The 24767-nt window shown below is 47.5% G+C and overlaps 1 protein-coding gene across 5 annotated transcripts in view; it reads left to right on the forward strand.

Annotated features, from left to right (window-relative positions):
* The window catches only part of WSCD1 (WSC domain containing 1), a 108917-nt gene that overhangs the window by 17268 nt on the left and 66882 nt on the right, over nucleotides 1–24767 (forward strand). The window lies entirely within an intron of this gene.

Here is a 24767-nt window from a genome sequence, read left to right on the forward strand (position 1 = left end):
GTCGGGATGACAGCTTTGTTGCCTTGCTGGGAAACAAGCCTTCTGTAAGTAAATCTATGACCTTGCAATTTCTGCTCTCTGACAAAGACCCAGAGGTAACCATTTTAGTTGCCAGAGTTTTAACTAAGATGCTTTTATAATATGCTGCTTACCTTTTATGTTATCTTTTATAGTTTATTTAATCATTTTAAGATCTGTTTGGTTATGTAACCCCATGGCCTATTTTATTATTTTGTTGAAATTTTAAACCCTATTTTTATATGTCTTATACATAGTTTATGCCAATAAAAGGTTACTGGCCTCTCGACAACCTCTCTATCCATGTCAACCTGCCACCCAGACACTATCCTTTGGCTACTGACATCTCTAGATGTGCCTAAACCCCTTGACCCGTGGGAAAAAACAGATGAAAAATAGGCACTAAGCCTTTCTGCTTTCTCTGCATCTTCCGTTAGAGTTTCTCCATCCGCACCCAACAGTGGGCCTATTGCCTCCTTTACTTTACGCTTGCTCCTCACATAACTGAAAAATCTTTTCTTGTTACAGTGGGCTTCCCTGGCCAATCTTAGCTCACTCTCAGCTTTGGCCTTTCTGATGATTGATCTACAGTGCCTAGTAACCTGTAGATACTCTTCTTTAGAGCTCTGTCCTTCCCTCCATTTCCTGAACATTTCCTTTTTCTTTCTTAGTTCCTCTTGAAGTTCTCTGTTCATCCAAATAGGCTTCTTAGAGCTCCTGCAGTGTTTTTGTCTTTCTGTGATAGTCATTGATTAAGCATGCAATAGCTCTTGTTTGAGTAGCGCCCACCCTTCACATGCTCCCTTCCCTTCCAGCATTCTCGTTCATGGTATGACACTCATCATGTCTCTGAGTTTATTAAAGTTTGCCCTACGAAAATCCAACATCCGCGTCTGGCTACAAGCTTCCTTGGCTCCCCAACTCAAAAGGAATTCTATGAGGACATGGTCACTTCCCCACCTCCTTCACCTCATCCACCAACTCTTGCCTGTTGGTCAGTATTAAGTCCAGTATGGCTGAACCTCTTGTGGGTTCATCTACCATTTGATAAATGAAATTGTCAGCCAGGCAGGTCAGAAAGTTGCATGACTGAGGACGCTTCACAGAGTTTGTTTCCCAGTACACATCTGGGAAATTGAAGTCACCCATGATGACAATGTCCTGCCGCTTGGATATTTTCTCAAGCTGCTCACAAAGTGCAGCATCCACATCCTCTCGTTGGTCAGGCGGTCGGTAGCAGACACCAACCACCACACTGTTTGTTTTCCCCTCGTTTATTTTCACCCAGTTGCTTTCCACTGTAGATATGCTCTCCTTCACTAGAATTTCCTGACAGGTAAGCCCTTTCCTCACATACAGTGCCACTCCTCCACCTCTTCGATCTATTCTGTTTTTTCTGAACAGTTCATATCCATCCACCATTACATTCCAGTCTTATTGCCCATGCTTCGGGCGTTAGTATAAAGGCATCTGAATCCTTTTACTTTTGGTTCCCTATGAGCTGGCCTTGCTGGTTGGGCTGCCTCCGATCGTTTTCCTTCCATATACTCCCTATGTTGATCGTCTCCTTCCCCTAGTGGCTTTAGTTTAAAGCTCTCCTGATGAATCTCCCCAGGTTCCTGCCAAACACATTCTTCCCCAGTTTCGATATGTGCAGTCCATCAGGTGCTAGTAGGCCTTCCTCAAGAAAGCCTATCCCATGGTCCCAGAAACCAAATCTCTCCTGCCGGCACCAAGTACGCAGCCAGTGATTCACCTCCATTATCTTCCTCTCCTGATGCATTCCTCTTCCCTTGACCCTCTGGGTCTTCTGAGGTGGGGGAGTTCTACGTGTATCAGAGAACCATGGCCCACCTCTAATTTATAACAGATTTATTAAGAGAACCGGTGTAAAAAACAAGCACAGAAAAAAAACGGTGTAAAAAACAAGCACAGCACAGAATTAAGCAAAAGAAACCAAAAGAAACTGGATGAAACGCAGTCCTTCTGTCCCTCTGCTAGACATACCCTATCTGGTGTTAAGTGCAGGGCAGGCCCCTTTGCTTAAAGAGGTTCCAAAGTCTCTTTGCCTTGCTCACATGTCCAAGATGGCCGCTCCCCTCTTCTCCCAAGAGCAGGATCCTTCCCTGAGGATCAGCAGGCAAAGACCACCCGCCAAAGCCCCCCAAGACAAAGACTCCTTCCTTCCTGTGCTCAGGATCAGATAACCTGATCTGATTAAGATCAGATCGGCTCAGTGCCAATTTTACATCTGTTTTTTCCCACAGGTCAAAGGGTTTAGGCACATCTAGAGATGGAAGTAGCCAAGAGATAGTGTCTGGGTGGCAGGTTGTCATGGACAGAGAGGTTGTTGAGAGGCATTTAGCTGCACTGGATGAGTTCAAATCCCCTGGGCGGGATGAAATGCACCCGAGAGTGCTCAAAGAACTTTCCGGAGAACTTGCACAACCCTTGTCCATCATCTTCAGGACCTTTTTAAGGACTGGAGATGTCCCGGAGGACTAAAAGAGAGCAAACGTTATTCCGATCTTCAAAAAAGGGAGGAAGGATGACCCGGGAAACTACAGACCAGTGAGTCTGACCTCTGTTGTTGGGAAGATAATGGAGCAGATATTAAAGGGAGCAATCTGCAAACATCTGGAGGACAATTTGGTGATCCAAGGAAGTCAGCATGGATTTGTCTCCAATAGGTCCTGCCAGACCAACCTGGTTTCCTTTTTTGACCAAGTGACAGGTTTGCTGGATCGTGGAAATTCGGTTGATGTCGTTTACTTGGATTTTAGTAAAGCTTTTGATAAGGTTCCCCATGATGTTCTGATGGATAAATTGAAGGACTGCAATCTGGATTTTCAGATAGTTAGGTGGATAGGAAATTGGTTAGAGAACTGTACACAAAGAGTTGTCAGTGGTGTTTCATCAGACTGGAGGGAGGTGAGTGGCGGTGTACCTCAGGGCTCAGTGCTCGGTCTGGTACTTTTTAACATATTTATTAACTAGGGGCAATGCCCGTTGTATCCAAGAATACAACGGGCGCTAGAGCTTGGCAGTGGGAAGAGGAAGGGGAGGAGTTGTCCAGTCTGCAAGGGCATGGAGTTGAATGTGTGTGTTGTGTGGGAGGTTGTGGTGGCATGGTGGCAAATGAGGGTATGGGTGTGGAGATATGGGTGTCAAGAACCTGTGGTGTGGAATGTTCGTTGAGTGTGGGAGAGAACTTACCTTTGGGAATTTTGGCATAGTGGTTACAGATGAGCTTTCCAGAGCCATGTCCTCAGATATGTGAAGGGAAAATCAGACTGGAGACTCTTCTTAGGGGAAGATTACATGGCTACCAATTACTCCCAGTTCTGCGTCATTTCCCTTCTTGTGCGAATTAGGCCACATTCACCGAAATGTCCCTCTGCCCTAATACACATGGGGTAGTCACAGTACACAGGTGTCCACCCTGTTTCTTCTGTCTCCCATGTTTTCACTGTTGGTAAAATGTTATGTGCCCACATGCTTCTTTCATGGTTGCTCCTTAGAAGAACGGATTTTTGTACCCTATTGCTTACTACCCAAAGGAGTCTCAAAGCGGTTTACAAACACCTTTTCCATTCGTCTCTCCACAATAGTCAACCTGTGAGGTATGTGGGGTTGTGAGAGATCTGAGAGAACTGGGAATGGGCCGCAGTGGCCCAGCAGGCCTCAGGTGTCTCAAAGCATTTTCCAATCGTCTTCCCTTTCTCTCCCCATAGCAGACTCCACATGAGGGAGGTGGGATAGCGAGCCTCACAGGGAAGCTGGCAACCCTGAGAGGAAGACTCTCTGTGCACAGCAGTCTTGACCTTAGTAAGGTTTTTTATACTGGTTTTTTTATTTGCCAGGCCAAGATTATTTGCCAGGCCAATAAGTCATTCAGTTACCATGTGTCTCCAGACATTTACTTGTTCTCTATTTACAGTTTCAGGCTGTAAATATTTATTTAGATCTTCCTGCACTTTCCAGACTCACAGGACTGATGCTGGTCTGCCTGTCTGCGCCCCAGAATACAAACAGTTGCTGGTAAGGGCTGGCCAAAAGGGACACTCCTGCACCACTCCCTACCAACTTCAAGCAAAAATGGCTCATTTGAAGGCTGGACTCTGGCATTGTATGATTTTGAAGTCCCACCTCCAAACCTCCAGGAATATCTCCAACCCAGGGGTAGCCAGCCTATAGGTGTGGCCTGGAGAGCTCCTGGTATTACAGCTCACCTGCAGAGTATAAAGATCAGCTCCCCAGGCAGAAAGGGCTACTTTGGACAGGGTTGTGGTAGAGAAGAAACATTTAAGGGTTGTTGTGCAGATGAAACAGGAGTCAAAAGAGCCAATTTCCTCTGCAGAATAACACTGTGCAGTGACCTCAAATCTGCAGAGAATTGCAAAGAAGAAAGACACATGGCTTGGCTGTGTCTAACCTCCGGGCAGAGCAGTATTTTAAGTGAGAAGGGGCTTTTCTGTGGCCTCCCTGTCAGGCAACTATTTGGCAGAAGTCCCCCCCCCAAAAGGAAGGCCCCTAAGGCTCCCCTGCATTGCTCTTGGAAAGGCCTCCTTCCCTCAGTCAGGGCCTGTCAGACGCTCCTTCGCAGCATGCCTGAAGGGAGGGGGAGGGAGGGGGAGCACTCTGCAGCCTCCTGCCAGCTCTGTCAGGGTTCTGAGGCAATTTACATTGGACATGACCGTTAGGACAGCCTTGGGGCAAAAAGGGCTGGCGTAGCCTCTGTTCTCATCCCCCTTGGCAGCCCTACTGACCTCCTCTCATTGTGGTCAGGAGCAGACTGGCAGCCAGACTGGGCTGGGTGAATGGAATTTTGATCTGTCCTGGTGAGGGGCCAATAGGAAGGCACTTTGCGTGCCTCCCCATTGGCTGCTTGGCTCTGGATGGAAACTTGGAGGGCCCAATCAGGAGCCGCTTCGTGGCTCCTGATCGGGCCCTCTGAGTTTTTATCCTGGACAGGGCCCGCCCTAACTCCTCCCCAGGTGGCCTTACCCTTTTATTTAATACCGCAGGAGCGGTTAAAGATGATTGGGCCCTCTGAGGTTTTATCCTGGAAAGGGCTCACCCTTACTCCTCCCCATGTGGCCTTACCCTTTTATTTAATACCGCAGGAGTGGTTAAAGATAATCTAGATGAGGGGGCGGAAGGACTACTCATCAAGTTTGCAGATGACACCAAATTGGGAGGGCTGGCAAATACTCCGGAAGATAAAGACAGAGTTCAACGAGATCTGAACACAATGGAAACATGGGCAAATGAGAACAAGATGCAATTTAACAAAGATAAGTGTAAAGTTCTGCATCTGGGTCAGAAAAATGGAAAGCATGAGACGACTGAAGATGGCACCATAAAAAAGCTGGACTTCTGTTCAGCTCTTAAGCCATGCCGAGGGTCAGGAGCTTCTGCACCTGGCTGACCTGAGCAGATACGCAAATCTGCTCACCGGTCGCCCCAGGAACCGGGAACGGCATCCTGAGGGTCCTACAGATCCGTGGGGAGATAGGAGGACCGAACTCCCCGGATTAATAGCGGCCTGTGCTCAAGGTCACGATGGCGTCTTTGTCGCAAACAACTTTACAAGCTTGAAACGACCAGCTGACTTTACATTCTTCCCAGACCATCATTTACCAGATCGACAGGAGAAGAAGCTGACAGAAGCTGGAATCTGCAACAGTAAGAATTGAAAGCTTTCTGGCTTTTCTCTCTCTTCTCCCACAAGCTCTTCCCTCCCCCCCCCAACCAATTCACAAGCGAATTCCTTCTTTCGCGGAGTGAGAGACTCCCAGCTAATTATACCCATTAACCAAACAAAGAGAGTGCTTTGAAGATTTATTGGTGAAAGTTCAGTGGGTGAATTTGACTTGATACGGAGATCGACAAACTGATAATTTGGGATCGCTCGTGCTCCCGCGAGACCTCACGAGACTTTCTGTTTATAGTTTGTGTCTGCCTAGAACTATGGAAGAATTAACTAAGGCACAGCTTTTTCATTTGTTATGCAAAGGAAACTCAGAGATACTGAAAGCAGTCAATAAGCTGGAAAAGGAAATTCGTGGGACTAAGAGGGAGCTTTTGGATGGAGCCCAAGGTCCGGAGAGACCAGCTGATGACGTAGCTCAGATAACAATAAATCAAGTGAAACTTCAATGTCTGGAAGTTAATCAACTGGAGGGAGAGAGTGCCAGAGATGTAAAAACCCAAAGTACCTTTGAAGAACCTGGGAAAACAGATTCAAGGAAGGAAAGTACCGAAAACCTGGAAGTCTATTCAGAGCAGGAAATGATTTGGATCAGCAAAATAAAAAGAGTCTATTCAAAAGCGACAGTAACTAGGAAGCTATCAGGAGATATTCCTGTGCGACCAGAGGAAGAGATCCAGATTGACAAAGGATTCAGAGCCTCCTCAAAGGCGACTACAAGCAAGAATCAAGTAAGAGATTTCTTTGGCCCTGACAGAAGGACAATCAGAAACACTCTACTATGGAAAAAAACACAATTTCATTTTCTGCGACCACCTGAAAGATGAGCTGAACAATGGAGTATTCTCCTGGCTTCCTCTGGGAAAAATAGCAGCAGTAACCTTTAGGACAGGTCCAGTATATGAAGGGAACTGACTTTATATTATCTAAGACAATAATAGAATATATCCTTATAATAGATTATACCCTCCTATGTATCAACAACTACTTTGTTAAGAAAGATGGTAATAACTCCTAGATCAGGATTAAGATGCGATGGGAATTGAATATGTATGTCAATATGTATGCTAAAAGAGGATGACAAACCATATTTCATAGGCATTAACAAGACGGGAGTAGTAATTCTTGGGTCAGGGCCAATTTATGAAGGAGACTGACCTAATATCATTTAAGATAATAACAGAATGTATTCTTATAACAGATCATACTCTCATATGTATTAACAATCACTTGGCTAAGAAAAATGGTAAAAACTTCTAGATTAGGAATAATATGTGATGGGAACTAAATATCTATGTTAAAAGAGATGGCAAACCATATCAACTGGTCGCTTTTTCTTCACAATTTCTCTGTAAATGCTTTATATAATAATAAACAATAAAATTATTTTAAAAAAAAGAAAAAAAAGAAAAATGGAAAGCATGCCTAGTGGATGGGGGATCCACTTCTAGGTAACACTGTGTGTGACCGAGACATTGGGGTACTTGTGGATTGTAAACTAAACATGAGCAGGCAGTGTGATGCAGCAGTAAAAAAGGCGAATGCCATTTTGGGCTGTATCAACTGGGGCATCACATCAAAATCACAAGATGTCATAGTCCCATTGTATACGGCACTGGTCAGACCACTCCTGGAGTACTGTGTGCAGTTCTGGAGGCCTCACTTCAAGAAGGACGTAGATAAAATTGAAAGGGTACAGAGGAGAGCGACGAAGATGATCTGGGGCCAAGGGACCAAGCCCTATGAAGATAGGTTGAGGGACTTGGGAATATGCAGCCTGGAGAAAAGGAGGTTGAGAGGGGACATGATAGTCCTCTTTAAGTATTTGAAAGGTTGTCATTTGGAGAAGGGCCGGATGCTGTTCCCATTGGCTGCAGAGGAAAGGACACGCAGTAATGGGTTTAAACTACAAGTACAATGATATAGGCTAGATATCAGGGGGAAAAAATTCATATTCAGAGTAGTTCAGCAGTGGAATAGGCTGCCTAAGGAGGTGGTGAGCTCCCCCTCACTGGCAGTCTTCAAGCAAAGGTTGGATACACACTTTTCTTGGATGCTTTAGGATGCTTAGGGCTGATCCTGCGTTGAGCAGGGGGTTGGACTAGATGGCCTGTATGGCCCCTTCCAACTCTATGATTCTGTGATTCTACAATTCTAACCTCTCCTGCCCCTCCCACAGGAAGCCCTTCATCTAGGAATTCTAGGGAAAAGAATCTCTTTCTCCCCCATCCCTTCTAGGTACCTCTTCATGGCCAGGTCAATTATGTGAAAGGAAAGATGAACAGGGGCTGGAGGAAAAAAACCTGTCCTTTTGCAATAGCAATGGGGGCATTTCATCACACGCACACACCAGCACACACTTTGGCAATCTGCACATATGCAAAACCTTGCAGAAAACTATCTTCCTGGGATGCTTCAGGTGGTTTTATTGCAACTCTTTTGGTGTGTCAAGAGCTTCTTTGTGTTAAATGTTGGGAAAGGTCATTTTAGAAGCCACTGGTGTGCAATGGTTAGGATGCTATCCGGGGAACTGGGAGATCTAGGATTGAATCCCCTCTCGATCATGAAGGATGAGGGATCTTGTTTGTTCATGCATTTAAATATGTATACCTGCCTTACTTCTGCAAACCACAGGTGAAGATGCAGAAATCATAAATGTCCAACAATTAAAAGTCAAGACAGAATTAAAACACAGCCAGCCTGCAGGAACGTTTACCCTCCCCCCACCCAAGGGCCCCTGGAACAGATGAGTCTTGCAGCTGGAATCAGTGTTGTTCCTGGGCCAGTCACTGATTCTTGGCCTCTCCTGCCTCATAGGCCAGTATCAATCCCACTTCCTTGAGCTCATTGGAGAAAAAGGTGGATAAAAATAAAATAAGTAAAAAAGTAAAATACCACACAAAAAGGACCCTTGAGGCAGTCATATTTATAATCAGATCAAGGTCTTGCCCTTGCTTTGCAAAACTGTATCCATGCAATTGTGCCCATCCGTGTTCTTAAAAGCTCATAAAATCCTATAATGCAGGATGCAGAATTTGAATGCATGTCTCATAGAAAACGTTCCACCATCCCTCTGCGTACCAGATTAAGGTCTCAAACAGGACTCACTATTTATTTGGGAGAAAGCCTTCAGCATCCCATCCTTAATAACATTCCAATCTAAGTGAAAAAAGCAGCTCAGTTCCCACTGGGCCATTCAGAATGGTGCATTCATTTAAACTGTTCTGTACTCTGCCCTGGTTTGGCCTCACTTGGAGTCCTGTGTTCAGTTTTGAGCACCCCAGTTGAAGAGGGATGTTGACAAACTAGAACGTGTCTAGAGGAGGGCAACAAAGATGGTGAGGGGTTTGGAGACCAAGACATATGAAGAAAGGCTGGGGGAGTTTGGTCTGTTTAGCCTGGAGAGGAGATGACTGAGAGGGGATCTGAGAACCATCTCTAAGTATTTAGAAGGGTGCCATATAGAGGATGGAGCAGAGTTGTTCTCTCTTGCCCCAGAGGGATAGACCAGAACGAATGGGATGAAATTAATTCAAAAGAAATTCCATCTAAACATCTGGAAGAAGTTCCTGACAGAGCAGTTCTCAGTGGAACAGCTTCCTCGGGAGGTGGTGGGTTCTCCATCTTTGGAGATTTTAAAGCAGAGGCTGGAGAGCCATCTGACGGGGAGGCTGATTCTGTGACGGCTCAAGGGCGTGGCAGGTGACATTAGATGAGCAATAGGGTTCTGAGTGTCCTGCATAGTGCAGGGGGTTGGACTAGATGACCCATGCGGTCCGTTCCAATTCTATGATTCTATGATCTTTAAAATGTATACATTTTTCCTACATCACTTTTTGCTGGTGGCCCCATTTTTAAACCTACAGTTAAGGCAAAGGAAACCTTTATTTTTGTTACTGGATGGAGTGAAATAGTCTACAGGGATTCAGGAAACCTCGGTCCCTGCCCGACAGGATGTAATGTTAAAACAAAGCAGGGCCCTCAGCCCAGTCTTCCTCGCTTGCTTTTAGCTTGCTTCAAAGGGTTCTACTTATCATATTAATCCAGGCTTTCCCTTCCCTGAAAAACAGTGCAGGGAGAAAAAATGAATGTCTATATCCAGAAGGCAGGGTGGAGCCAAATTCTATTTTGGTTAAGTACTGAAACATTTTCCAATGTTCAATACATTTGTCCTCAAGGAAAACTGGCAGAAGAAAAAGGCAATAATGAATGAACTCGCAAAAAATGTTTCTTTCCCACAAAATTGTTCTAAATCTTATAGGATAGGGTTATTTTTTAGCCTAGTTACTTTGAAGATCACTTGGAATGGCACCGGTTGGAGGGATCTGGGCGAATCCCAGAGATAGCATAGTTTTGTTGTTAGCAGCAGTTGTTAGTTAGTGGATTGGTCGGGTATTAATATTGTTAGCATATTTTGAGTCTAGGGTAATTGTTAGTTGAGGGGATTTGCCAGGGTGCTAGAGGAGGTGGTTGTGATGACTAGTAAGTGTCCATATGTTGACAGTTGTAGAGGAGGGAGATCCTGACAATAGTGGGTGAAGGGAGGTATAATGGTGGGAGGAGCTTAGACAATAGAAGGCCTGGGATATATGGGAATGCTCACAACCCTTCCAATCTCCATCCCATCCTGAGATACACTGTGGAGAAGGCTAGGGTGGCACCAACATTGACTCTGTGCAATGCCAGGTTAATTAACAACAAGACCTCAGTTCTGTGTGAGTATTCTGCCAAATACAGGGTTAGCCTGGTGTACGTGAGTGAGACCTGGGTGAGAGAATGCGGGACTGTCGCCTTGAAAGATCTTGCTCCACTTGGGTTTTCAGTCCATCAGTTTCAGGCCTTAAGCAGGGGTGGTGATGGCAATAGTGGTCCAAGATTTCTCCTGGCACCATCAATCCCAGGAGTGGAGTGCGTTGGCCTAGGATGGGACTCAGTTGAGAATTTGGCCATCTGGTTGGTGTACCATTTGTGTTCGGCTGGACGTTGTGACTGCCTGGATATTATAGTTACCCACACTTCTGTTCTTAGGGGACTTCAATGTCCATGCTGATTCACTGTCTCCAGGACATGTCTCAGACCTGGTGTCAACTATGGCGAGACTGGGGTTCTTGTAATTTGATGCCGGTCCTACCCATCAGGCTGGCCACATTCTCAATCTAATCTTCAGCACAGGGTTAGAGTTGGATCTGATGGCAGTTAACCCTATCCCATGGTCAGATCACCATGCCATGAAGGTCTGGATCCAAATCCCACCCTGCTCTGTTTGGGCAGCAGGTTTATTTTAGCCTGCCTGTGGAGACTTATGGATCTGGATGGATTCTTGAATGCTCTGCAGGACCCTGATGTCTTCTGGTGAGTCATTAGTGGATTTGATGGGAAATTGGAATGCCTGCTCTCCTGTTGCCTTTGATGTCTTCACTCCCCGAGGTCCTCTCCACCCTCACCTCAAGCTAGCACCTTAGTATTTTGAGGCGGAGCTTCATGAGATGAAGAGGTAACTGGGACAGCTAGAGCGAATGTGGAAGAAATCTCATGACAAAGCCACAAGAACATCTTATTCCATGCTTATGACAGCATATGAGATCGTGGTGAAGGCTGGCAAATGGGAGTTTTATGCAGCCTCTATTTATGGTAGTTTGATCTCTTACCATCCTCAAGGAAGTACACTTAAATTTTACTCAATTGAATATTGGTTTTGAAGTAGTGGTGAGCTATTTCACAGATAAAGTCTCAGCGCTCAGCCACAACTTTCCACCCATGTTTGATACAGAGAGGGAGCTGGAGACCCCTATGCCACCTCAGGGGGATTCATTTGGTGGCTTCAACTGGCTTTCTTTAACTGAAGTGGACAAGCTGCTGAGTTCAACAAGGACAACCACCTCCCCCCTTGATCCCTGCCCTTCTTGGCTCTTCAAATCAGGGAACCAGAGGACAGGGAGATCAACCTGTCATTTACTTTAGGAGAGTTCCTGGAGAGGCTCAAGGAGGCAGTGGTTTGCCTGTTACTGAAAAAGCCATCTCTGGACCCCTGGACCCTGGCCAGTAACTGTCCAGTCTAGCATTTACTGTTTCTAGACAAGGTGATTGAAAGGACTATAGCAGACCAATTCTTAGTATACTTGGAAGATACTTTGGCTCTTGATCCTTTCCAATCTGGCTTCCAACCTGGCCATGGGGGAGGGGGGAGATGGTGCTGGTCTCCATGACAGATTATCTCCAGCACCAGTTGGATGAAAGTAGGTTGGAACAGCATCTTCTGATGCTGTTAGACATGTCAGCAGCATTTGACATTGTCACCCAGAATTGCTGATGCGCTGCTTTGCCAGGAACAGAATTTGGGGGACAGCCCTTCAGTGGTTGGTCTTCTTTCTCCGGAACAGGACACAGAGGGTAGCAGTGGGGGAAGAGCAGTCACATTCTTTTCATCTCCCCTGTGGTGTTCTGCAGGGGCAGAACTCTCCCCTACCTTGTTCAGCATCTTCATGTGCCCTCTGGTCGAACTGGTCTGGAGCTTTAGACTGGGCTGTCATCAGTATCCTGATAACACCCAGCTCTATCTCTTGATGGACGGCTACCACGACTTCCCCTCCAAATGACATGCCAGTTGTTTGGAAGCAGCAATGGTTTGGCTCAAGAAAAGCCAGCTGAAACTCAACCCTGCCAAGACGGAGATCCTGTGGTTTGGTAGGAAGGGGATGGAGTTGGAAGCATGTTTGACAACCTTGGATAGAATGCAATTGGACCTCCTTGTCTATGGAGGCCCAGGTCCCTAAGGTAGCCCAGGTGGTCTTTGCCAAGGTCACTAAGGTAGCCCGTCTTTGACAAGCTCAGCTACTTACACCCTACCTGACCCAAGAACACCTTGCCACAGTGATCCATGTGGTGGTCATTTCCAGACTAGACTACTGTAATTCACTATATGCTGGACTTCCTTTGTCCTTGACCTGGAAACTTCAGCTGGTGCAAAATGCAACTGCTAGAGTCTTCCATGGAGGACCCATATTCAGCCAATGCTGAGGTAGCTGATTGGCTGCCAGTTGTATACTGGATCAAGTTCAAGGCTTTTGTTTTGACCTTCGAGGCCATTCATGGTCTGGCCCCAATTTATTTGAGGGACCATTTATCCTCCTGCAGTGCCTTGTGCTCTTTGGTTGGAGGTTCCTGGCCCTCGTGAGATTTGCCTGGCCTTGACCAGGGCTAGGGCCTTATCATCCCTGTCCGCTGCCTGGTGGAATGAGCTCTTGGAAGAGCTGGGGGTCCTGACAGAACTTTTACAGTTCTGCAGGGCCTGCAAGAGGGTGCTCTTCCGCCAGACATCTGGTTGAGGCTGGGTATGGAAGAACTGGCCTCTCCTCCGGTGGCCCTTGGCATTAGTAACTGTGACCTGTGACCTATCACATTGCCTGGGCTGACAGGGTAATTTTGGTCAGCTAGTATGGGTGGCTGGGGATTGGGGTGTGAGGACTAGAGAGGGTGGGAAGGGGTTTTTAGGATTGTTTTATTGTTTATTGTCTTATTGTGAGCTGCCATGGGCCTGCTGATTCTGGCAGCAGTGGCCTATAAGGAGAATTAATAATAAATAATAAAAAAAAAAGTCAAATGTAATGTTTTCGGATAATGGCAATGATGTATTTCCTTGTGAAAAGAGACACTTAATTTTTTTTACAGGTCACACACTACAGCTGTCACTCCAAGTGAGTGTTTTTGGACTCCAATGCACTTTAACGACAACTGTTTCAATCATACATCCATGCGAAGATAATTTATGTTGGTCTCTGGAACAGTGTTAAATTTCACTAATGGAATCTGGCACTTCTCCAACAACAATATGGAATTCATTCCATTTGTTCTTTGGAAGGGGGAGTGGAAATGGACACAAAACAAGCCTCTTATTTCGCAGCCATTTAATTCCTTTCAACAAGGTGGGACTACTCAGCAAGGTAAACGCATTATTACAGACTCCTTTTAAGTGACGGATCTGCTTGTTTCTCTTCCTTAGGAAAGGAGGGGGATGTTTTGAAGTTCTGCTTATGGCCACCCAACATTTTGCTCTCGTCTCTGCTGTTGATTTTTACTAGAGGTCAGGGTCAAGTTAAAGCTATTTTTGGTCTAGCCTGCACACATTGGATAATGCACTGAATTTCCCTATGCAAAACAGGAAAATCTACTTTTCAAGTGGATTGAAAGTGCATTATACAGTATGAGTAAAATGAACCCTGAACTAATAATGCTGAAGCTTTTGAGAGTGGACCTAGGCCAAGAGGTATCTAGAATGGATGTGTCCTCTTTAGTCCTCTATTTCCCCTTTAAGGTTGGATTCAGACTAAACTCTCCACTAATCGCAGTGCCTCTCTCTGCCTTGCCTCTCTCAGATATGCTGCTTTTTGGCAACAAGGGACACCTAGAAATAGTATGGGAGGCAAACTAGTTAGGCATGAACAAAAACAAACACACATACAGAGTTGATTTTTTTTTTTTTAGTTTGGGTGTATCAGACCCCCAAAATATTAAGGGATTTCTGCTCCCTTTAAATGTAGCATCATGCCAGTCAAATGCAAGCTGAATATTCTTGCCCCTTCATTATTATGATTATTATGATTATTATTTCAATTAATTTCCCACCACTCCCAAATTGCTCGTGGTGGGTTACAATGTCTTTGTTATTGTTGTTGTTAGGTGCAAAGTCGTGTCCAACCCATCGCGACCCCATGTACAATGATCCTCCAGGCCTTCCTGTCCTCTACCATTCCCCGGAGTCCATTTAAGTTTGCCCCGACTGCTTCAGTGACTCCATCCAGCCACCTCATTCTCTGTCGTCCCCTTTTTCTTTTGCCCTCGATCACTCCCAACATTAGGCTCTTCCCAGGGAGTCCTTCCTTTTCATGAGGTGGCCAAAGTATTTGAGTTTCATCTTCAGGATCTGGCCTTCTAAGGAGCAGTCAGGGCTGATCTCCTCTAGGACTGACCGGTTTGTTCGCCTTGCAGTCCAAGGGACCAGAGTTCAAAAGCCTCAATTCTTTGATGTTCGGCCTTCCTTATGGTCCAACTTTCACAGCCATAATTGCATCTGGGAATACCATAGCCTTGACTAGACACACTTTTGTTGGCAGGGTGATGTCTCTGCTTTTTAGGATGCTGTCTAGATTTGCCATAGCTTTCCTCCCCAGGAGCAAGCGTCTTTTAATTTCTTTGCTGCAGTCCCCATCTGCAGTGATCTTGAAGCCCAGGAAAATGTCTTAAAACCCCATTAAAACTCCCATTAAAAGACTTAAAACCATCACAACATGGCGGAGCAAAAAAAATCCCCTTCCTACCCCCGTTCCTAAAGGGGGGGCGGAGAAGGAGGTCAACGATGTTCGAGAAGAAGCCCAGAGGAGAGCAGTCGATGTACCATGGTAGCCCCAGCCTCAACCTACACCTGGCAGAAGCGCTCCATCTTGCAGGCCCTGCAGAACGCTGGAAGATCCTGCAGGGCCCGCAGCTCTTCTGGGAGCTCATTCCACCAGGTGGGTGCCAGGACCGAAAAGGCACTGGCCCTGGCCGTGGTCGAGGCTAGGCATGCTTCCCTAGGGCTGGGAATGACCAGGAGATTCTCACCTGCAGAGCACAGAGCCCTGCAGGGGGCACAGGGCGATAGGCGGTCTCTCAGGTATGTGGGTCCCAGCCCGCGTAAAGCCTTGAAGGTTAAGACCAAAACCTTGAACCGGATCCGGGCAGCAATTGGCATCCACTGCAGCTGCCTCAGCACAGGCTGGATGTGGGCCCTCCAAGGTGTTGCCGTGAGGACCCTAGCAGCTATGTTTTGCACTAGCTGAAGTTTCCGGATCAAAGACAAGGGAAGGCCCGCATAGAGCAAGTTACAGAAATCTATTCTGAGGGATCACGGTGGCCAGGTGTTCGGGGGACAGGTAGGGCGCTGGTAGTCGCTCTTGGCAAAGATGGAAAAACGCCTGGCCGGCTACTTTTATTTTCTGTATTAATTGTGGCAGGAAGGTCACGGCGAAACGACAAGACTTTATCTGCAAAAAAGCTTGCTAATGCCTCGCAGCCAAATTCTAATTGACTAATATTTTGGCACCCGTGAAGGGCGGTAAGGGATCTAACTAGCCTAAATAATTGGGCCGGGTGAGAGCTTGCGGACGCGATTTCCATGGCGAAGACCTCTCACTTTGCCACTTTCACCACCATCTCATACGCCCTCATAAGCATGCAATAAGATGTTCTTGCAGCTTCGTCACTAGTCCTCCGCCACACTCACTCTAGTCATCTCACCTCCCTGTTCTTCTCCTGGAGCACCCCCATTTACCAGGGGGCCCGTTTGAGTCAAGGGCAGAGAGGATGCTTAGGGGCGATCTCGTCTATAGTGGCTGTCAGATGGGACTGCAAGTCCTCTAATGCTGCCAGATCCCGCAGAGCATTCCGGAAACCATTTGGATCCAAGTCTCTGCGGGCAGTCAAGAATACGCCCACCGCCCAACTGGGGAGGGGGTGGTATCCTGAGCCGGGCCCGCAGGGCATAGTGGTCTGACCATGGCACAGCCAAAGTTGGCTCCAGAACCACCTCTATCCTGGCTACCGGTCAAGTGTGTGGCTGGCGTGATGAGTGGGCCCGGCAACAAATTGTGAGAGCCCTAGTGTCACCATGAAAGACACCAGGTCCCCACCAAGTCCTGAAGAGGGTGAATCCATGTGGACATTGAACTCACCCAGGAACTAGGGAACTACAACCCCAAGGCAGCGGCCACCTCCAGCAGGCAGGGCAGGGCATCTGGTAGCAAGTTGGACGGACGGTATATCAGCCAGATGGCTGCGCTCTTGACCGAGTCCCACCCAATACCGACACACTCCACTCCACTGATTTCTGGCATCGGGAGAGCCCTGTAGGCGAGAGTCTCCCGGACCAGAATTGCCACCCCCCTCCCCTCTTGTGGGTCTGAGATTGGTGTAGGACCAAGTATCCTGGGGGGGAGCAGTTCTTTCAAGGCCACCGACTCACCCTCCCTCACCCAGGTCTCAGTCACAGAAGCAAAGTCAGCTCCCGACTCTGCAAAGAAGTGCTACAGAGTAGAGGCCTTGTTCTTAATCGACCTTGCATTGCACAGGACCAAGATCGGACCCTCCCTAGCATCCACCCTCATATCCCTGGGGATGGGATGGAGGTTAGAAGGGGATCAAGCACACCCAGGGTGCCGGCCATGTCTCCATGGCCGGATCCTATAAGGGACACCAGTGCTCCCAACCCCTTCTCTTGTCCAACCTCCTCCCCCAGCCATAGTGCCCCTGGCCCATGATCATTCGGATTCCGGCCCCAGAATCTGCCTTCTCTCCTGGGCAACCCTCCCTCTCCATGTGACCCCCTTGAGAGAGGATGTCAACCCTAACTCCTATGCTAAGTCCCACCTCCTATTGCCCACAATAGTATATCTGATGGTCATCTGAATTAAATTCACTAATTCCTGTCCATTTTAGTTTATTGATTCCAAAAATATCGATGTTCAGTCTTGTCATGTCTTGCTTGACCATGTCCAGCTTGCCTTGATTCATGGATCTGACGTTCCAGGTTCCTATGAATCACAGAAACTTGGTGGAATGATTCTCATGACTGGAATGTAATAGTGGATGGATATGAACTGTTCAGAAAAAACAGAATAGATCAAAGAGGTGGAGGAGTGGCACTGTACATGAGGAAAGGGCTTACCTGTCAGGAAATTCTAGTGAAGGAGAGTATATCTACAGTGGAAAGCATCTGGGTGAAAATAAGCGAGGGGAAAACAAACAGTGTGGTGGTTGGTGTCTGCTACCGACCACCTGACCAACAAGAGGATGTGGATGCTGCACTTTGTGAGCAGCTTGAGAAAATATCCAAGCGGCGGGACCTTGTCATCATGTTCACTGTGTGTGAACGAGACCTTGGGGTACTTGTGGATTGTAAATTAAACATGAGCAGGCAGTGTGATGCAGCGGTAAAAAAGGCAAATGCCATTTTGGGCTGTATCAACAGGGGCATCACATCAAAATCACAAGATGTCATAGTCCCATTGTATACAGTGGTCTCCAACCTTTATATCACCGGGGACCACTCAACGCTGGGGATCACTCACCAGGGACCACTCAACACCTTTTACTGAGGCCCGGTTGGGGGGGGGTAGTTTACTCCTCTACTCTCAACCACTGCTCTAGCGCTCTCTGATCACTATGGTAATGTTTAAACATCCCTACAAAATAAGATACAGACATGCCACAACAATGAAGTGTGTTGTAAAGGGCTGGGGGGGATGAAGTAAAGGTCTGGGGGGGGGGAGAAGGCGTCCTTCCGGGCCCACCTCCAATTAGTCGAAGGACCACATGTGGTCCGCTGCCCACAGGTTGGGGATCGCTAGTATACGGCACTGGTCAGACCACACCTGGATTACTGGATGGGGGATCCACGTCTAGGTAACACTGTGTGTGGACGAGACCTTGGGGTAGTTGTGGATTGTAAACTAAACATGAGCAGGCAGTGTGATACTGTATCAACTGGGGCATCACATCAAAATCACAAGATGTCATAGTCCCATTGTATATGGCACTGGTCAGACCACACCTGGAGTACTGTGTGCAGTTCTGGAGGCCTCACTTCAAGAAGGACGTAGATAAAATTGAAAGGGTACAGAGGAGAGCGACGAAGATGATCTGGGGCCAAGGGACCAAGCCCTATGAATATAGGTTGAGGGACTTGGGAATGTTCAGCCTGGAGAAAAGGAGGTTGAGAGGGGACATGATAGCCCTCTTTAAGTATTTGAAAGGTTGCCACTTGGAGCAGGGCAAGATGCTGTTCCTGTTAGCTGCAGAGGAGAGGACACGCAGTAATGGGTTTAAACTACAAGTACAACGATATAGGCTAGATATCAGATAAAAAATTTCACAGTCAGAGTAGTTCAGCAGTGGAATAGGCTGCCTAAGGAGGTGGTGAGCTCCCCCTCACTGGCAGTCTTCAAGCAGAGGTTGGATACACACTTTTCTTGGATGCTTTAGGATGCTTTGGGCTGATCCTGCGTTGAGCAGGGGGTTGGACTAGATGGCCTGTATGGCCCCTTCCAACTCTATGATTCTATGATTCTATGTATTTTTAAATTTCAACATAAGTACAATCTGCCCGGTGCCCCCAGATGTCCCTCCAAACATGGGACAATCTGGAAACCGTAGCTGAGACCTCTGTAAGAACTCGGATGGCCCACAGTCACCCAGCAGGCCTCAGTTGTCTCCAAGGAGTTTAGAATCGCCTTTTCTCCCTCTCCCCATAACAGACACCCTCTGAGAGAAGTGGGGCTGAAGGCTCTGAGGGGCAGCAAGCAGTCCCTCGGCCCCCGACCCAGAGCAGCAGGCAGTGCCTCAGGACCCACTCCAGCCAGCAGAGGTCTTGTGGCCGCGAGGGCAGCAGCAGGCAGGCAGGGGGCCCCTCAGTGCCCCACTCTCCAGATGGGTCCTCCTGACTCTGACCTCTGTCTCTGGCCATGTCCAGTGGCCAAATGGCCAAATGGCGGCTGCTGGCCTTGCGGGCTTTGTGGGGGATGGGCCATATGGTCGCTGGCCAATCAGGTGGGAAGTCCCGGATGAACAGGGCCAGATGCAGTGGACAGACAGGGCCCCGGACACTCTCCTCCCAGGAGGCTGTTTCCGAAATATAAAAGGGAGCAAAAAGTGTTAAAGATAATAATATTTTAGAGTAGCACATAGTCTTTGGATGGTCCCTTATCAGGAGTGAAATGAATAAATATAAAAGGCAGATTGCAAAATAACCAGACAAGCACCACCTTCACCTTGCATTGACTAAACGAGAATCCTAACTTTTTCTCACTCCATGTTCACGCGCCCCCTCCCACCATGGAAAAGCCATTCCTTGGCAGCCTGCACACACTTTGGCCAGAGGCCAGCTTCCATTTGTTGTACAGGGTTAAAGGTTACCTGGAGCACAAAACTGCCTTTCACTTTTCAGAACAATCCCACCACTGTAGAGATCATGCTAACAAAGAGCCCTCTGAGGCCTTCAAGGAACTTAAAAATATCTGACAATGTTCCAAAGGCTGAGAGGGGGGGGGGGGCTTTCTAAGTGCAGTGTAGGAATGCACAGAAATCTCTGCCTGTTGGTAAAATGGATGAATATCGTGCTGCTGAGGTTTGTCATTACTTGGTTGTTGAGAGGGGGGAGGGGCCATGTTCATCATTTGATCACCTCCCTTCAAAGGTTCATTGGTCGAGCCAGGAAGCAGGGATCTTGTTCCCAGAATCACTTGGACATCTGTGGACAGGCGTGGGCCTTCTTGTTCCCAGAAAGATTTGGGAGGGGCGAGAGGGAATCGCTCCTTGTTGACCAGAGGAAGCCCTCTCTTCTGCCTGCTGACCCTCGAAGTGGGAGGCTGCCCTGACTGGGGAAAGGGATGAGCCGCCATTTTGGATTGGGTGGCTGCCGGCTGCAATAGGAACTTGGATCCAGTTATGACAGGTGGCTAATTAATGGTTCACATCAGAGAGGGTAGGCTTTAGCAGAGAGACAGAAGGATTCTGTTTTGCCCAGTTTCTTTTGACTCTTTGCTTAGCATCTTTTAATAAATGCTTTATTGATTTGAAGCTGGTAACGGTTCTCTGGTCCACGTCATGCTCTCCCAACTCAGAAACGCTACTCCAGAGAAAGAGAGGGAGCTTGTCCAGCAGCTGCTCCCCTACACTTAAGAGACAACCTTGTGGGCAGAGGGTGGTCTGAAGGCTGGGTCTTGGTCTAAAGGGAGGGAAGCCGGGAGTCTGGTCCTCTCAGGGCAGAGATCTCATTTAATGACCAGTGGTAGCCCTGAGTCACCCAGAGAGATGCTTTTGCCTACATATCCCCCGTAGGAGATGGCATCTAGCCAAAATGGTGGGCAAGGTGGAAAAGGACTTGCAAAATAAAGCGGGCCGCTTCTGCAGTATGGTGTTGTTAGGTGTGAAGTTGTGTCTGACCCATCGCAATCCCATGGACAATGATCTGAGAGGGTGCCTCTGGGTCCGCCAGAAGGCCGCGCCATCCCCCCACCACCGCAAAGAGCCTTCTCCTGCCCCTCCCCCTACTCCCCCTCCCAAATTGCCCCTCCTCGCGACTCCCCCCCATGGACCCTTCAAATACCCCCTCCTTTTCCCCCACTCCCCTCAAAGTCCACCTACCTCCCAGGCTGCCTTCCTTCTTTCTCCCTTGCTTCCTCTATCTCTCTGTCTTTCCCCCCAACTCCCCCTCTCGATTCGCCCCCCCTCGCGACTCACCCCCTTCACACACACCCATGTCCCCCCCAGGTCCACCTACCTCCCTGCCCGCCTTCCTTCTTTCCTTCCTTCCTTCTTTCCTTCCTGACTTCCTCTACTTCTCCATCTACTTCCTGCCTGTCTCTTTCTCCCTCTCACGTGCTCTCTTCCTCTCTAACACATTTCCTGACTTCCTTCCTCTATTCCTTCTATTACTCCCTTCACCCACCCCTTTCCCTCCTTTCTCAATCCCATCCCTCCTTCCCTCCTTCCCTTTCTCAATCCCATCCCTCCTTCCGTCTGTTGTGGGGAGAGGAATGGGAAGGCGACTGTAAGCCAATTTGAGCCTCCTTTGGGTAGAGAAAAGCGGCATATAAGAGTCAACTCTTCCTCTTCCTCTTCCTCTTCCTCTTCCTCTTCCTCTTCCTCTTCCTCTTCCTCTTCCTCTTCCTCTTCCTCTTCCTCTTCCTCTTCCTCTTCTTCTTCTTCTTCTTCTTCTTCTTCTTCAACCTTCCTTTCCTCCCTTATTCTTCCCTATGCTCTCGCGCACGGGTAGTCAACCTGTGGTCCTCCAGATGCCCATGGACTAAAATTCCTATTAGCCCCTGCCGAGAGAGGGGTGCACCAACTTTACGATACGATACAATACGATAACATTTATTGTGTTTAGCCAAAGGCCATTACAAAACATAATTAAAAACAATAAGGTACAAATATGGATAAAACAATATTTCTCCAATATTGCATACGTAAAATTGTAGACGAGGGCTACTGAGTTACAATTTAAAAGAAACACGGTGTATCAAGGTGGGGCACCTGTAAAACAGCTTTGGCTCGGATCTTCCTGCCGGCCAGAGTGAAAACGGCCACCTGATATGAGATATAGGGGTCAACATCTGTTAACAGGCAACTTTATCAAAATCAGAAGTGGGGTGTGAGTTTGGTAGTAACTTGGCAAGGAATTTGCCCCTGGGTACAGGGGACGAGCCAAAACATAGTGGGGCAGGTCCTCCACAGATGGATTTCCACATATGCACAGGCGTTGGGCTGTGGGTATTCGGAGATATCGCCCAGAGAGCATGGCTGATGGCATAGTTTCAAACTGCAAAGATGTTAGGGCCATTCTAAGATTGCGTGTTGTTATGTTTACTAAATATGATGCTCTAGAGTGGTCTTTTTTAATTGTTTTATACCATGGGGCTGATTGTGATAGCAGAACTGAAGATGACCTGGCCTAGTAGTTGGCAAATCTTTGAAAGATTTCTGGTGGGAGACCATCAGGGCCTCATTTAGAGCATATGTTACTAACAGCGTTGTCTTCTTACCTGGAAAGATAATTTTCATCCCTAAATACCTTTCTCTGTCATCCTCAATAATTTTTGTGGAGATAATAATGGATCACAATGCCATTCTTTTTAACATTATTTGAAGCTATAATTTAATTACCTAGTAATTTATTAATTAACAAGTTACTATTTTTTCCTAATACGTCCCTCTAACAAACATACCATATCTTCCTTTTGATTCTTTAAGCAATGAAAATCATACACTGAACATGAGTCAACAGTGTGACTCAGTGGCTAAAAAGGCACATGGGATTTTGGGCTGTATCAAAAGGAGTATCGTGTCCAGATCACGGGAGGTGATGGTACCGCTTTACTTTGCTCTGGTTCGGCCTCACTTGGAGTCCTGTGTTCAGTTTTGGGCACCCCAGTTGAAGAGGGATGTTGACAAACTGGAACATGTCCAGAGGAGACCTATGAAGACCGTGAGGGGTTTGGAGATCAAGTCATATGAGGAAAGGTTGAGGGAGCTTGGTCTGTTTAGCTTGGAGAGAAGAAGAGGGGATATGCTATCTATCTTCAGATATTTGAGGGGCTGTTAAATAGAGGATGGAGCAGAGTTCTTTTCCATAGCCCCAGAGAGGCAGACCAGAAATTAATTCCAAATAATTTTCAGCTAAACATCCAGAAGTTCCTGACAGGTAGAGGGGTTCCTCAGTGGGACAGGCTTCCTTAGGAGGTGGTGAGTTTTCCATCTTTGGAAGTTTATAAGCAGAGGCTAAATAACCATCTCAGAGAAATGCTGATTTTATGAACTTATGCAGAACTAGGGGCAAAGCCCTTTGTCTCCAGGAATACAATGGACGCTAGAGCTTGGCAGTGGGAAGAGGAAGGGGAGGGCTTGTCCAGTCTGTAAGGGCATGGGGTTGTCATGTGTGTTGTGTGGGAGGTTGTGGTGGCATGGTGGCAAATGAGGGCATGGGTGTGGAGAGATGGGTGTCAAGAACCTGTGGTGTGGAATGTTCGTTGAGTGTGGGAGAGGACTGACCTTTGGGAATTGTGACATAGTGGTTACAGATGAGCTTTCCAGAGCCATGTCCTCAGATATGTGAAGGGAAAATCAGACTGGAGACTCTTCTTAGGGGAAGATTACATGGCAACCAATTCCTCCCAGTTCTGCGTCATTTCCCTTCTTGTGTGAATTAGGCCACATTTACCGAAATGTCCCCCTGCCCTAATACACATGGGGTAGTCACAGTACACAGGTGTCCACCCTGCTCCTTCTGTCTCCATTTTTTTTACTGATGATAAAATGTTCAGGGACAGCCAACCTCCAGGTGTGGCCTGGACTTCTCCTGAAATTGCTGCTTATCTCCAGACTATAAAGATCAGCTCCCCAGGGAAAAAGGGCTGCTTTGAAGGGCTGACTGTGCAGAATTGAATCCCCCTGAGGTTGAAGGATGGGATGCCGGCCTCCAGGTGGGGTCTGAGAATCCCCTGGGAGTCCAGCTCATCTCTGGGCAGTGAGGCTGAAGGGAAAGCTCTCTCCCCTCACATGCATCCCTTCAAAGGGAATACATGTGGCCCCAGACACCTCTTGGTTCCTTGTCTGGTGATATCTGCCCTTCTGAAGCCTGAGGCCTGCTGCTGTCAACTGCAGCCCCTCTCCTGCCAAGGTAGGGGTGGGGGAACGCCCTGTCCAGTTCCATGACTCTGTAGAGCTGGCAGGGGCATGTGGTGTCCCTGTAAGGACACTGTAGGTCAGGGGGGTGGCCCTGTTATGCATGGGGCTGGCCCAGGAGGGCTGCAGATAGCACCTGCAGTATTACAGGGAACACAGGAGTTTCCGCGTATTCATACTGCGAGCCATTTGGGGCGTTGCACCGGGCCTGGGCGGGATGGCAGCAGTGTCAGACATACTTGGGGATTGGCTCTGCTGACCTGCTGACACCCTCCAGACTATCTGCCCTGTGCATAATCAGTCATTGTGGGTTTTCAGTAACTGCAGGTGGCTTGTCCAGTGGTAGATATGACAAGATGGGAATCATTCCATGCCAAAATGTGGAGTATTAGTGTATACAGGGAAACCACTGAATTTCACAAACACCAATACAAATTCAATTAAAAAAGAAGAGAGGTTGAAAATAAATAAAGCCTGGCTATCAGCTTTAAAAAAAACACCAGAATAAAAAACCTTGGGACTTGACATGAGACAGGCAAGATGTTGACTAATGGACTTTCTAATGTAGGGGTAGTCAACCTGTGGTCCTCCAGATGTTCATGGAATACAATTCCCATGAGCCCTTGCCAGCAAATGCTGGCAGGGGCTCATGGGAATTGTAGTCTATGGTCATCTAGAGGACCACAGGTTGACTACCCCTGTTCTAATGGACTTCAGACAAACACAGGACAATGGACTTGCTAATGAACTCTACCCAGACTAAAAGTACTTCCTAGATCCAGTCTATCCCCTGGGGATTCCCAGTTCTGTCAGGAATGTGATG

Source organism: Paroedura picta, chromosome 15 (assembly GCF_049243985.1).
Source record: "Paroedura picta isolate Pp20150507F chromosome 15, Ppicta_v3.0, whole genome shotgun sequence".
Classification (NCBI taxonomy): Eukaryota; Metazoa; Chordata; class Lepidosauria; order Squamata; family Gekkonidae; genus Paroedura; species Paroedura picta.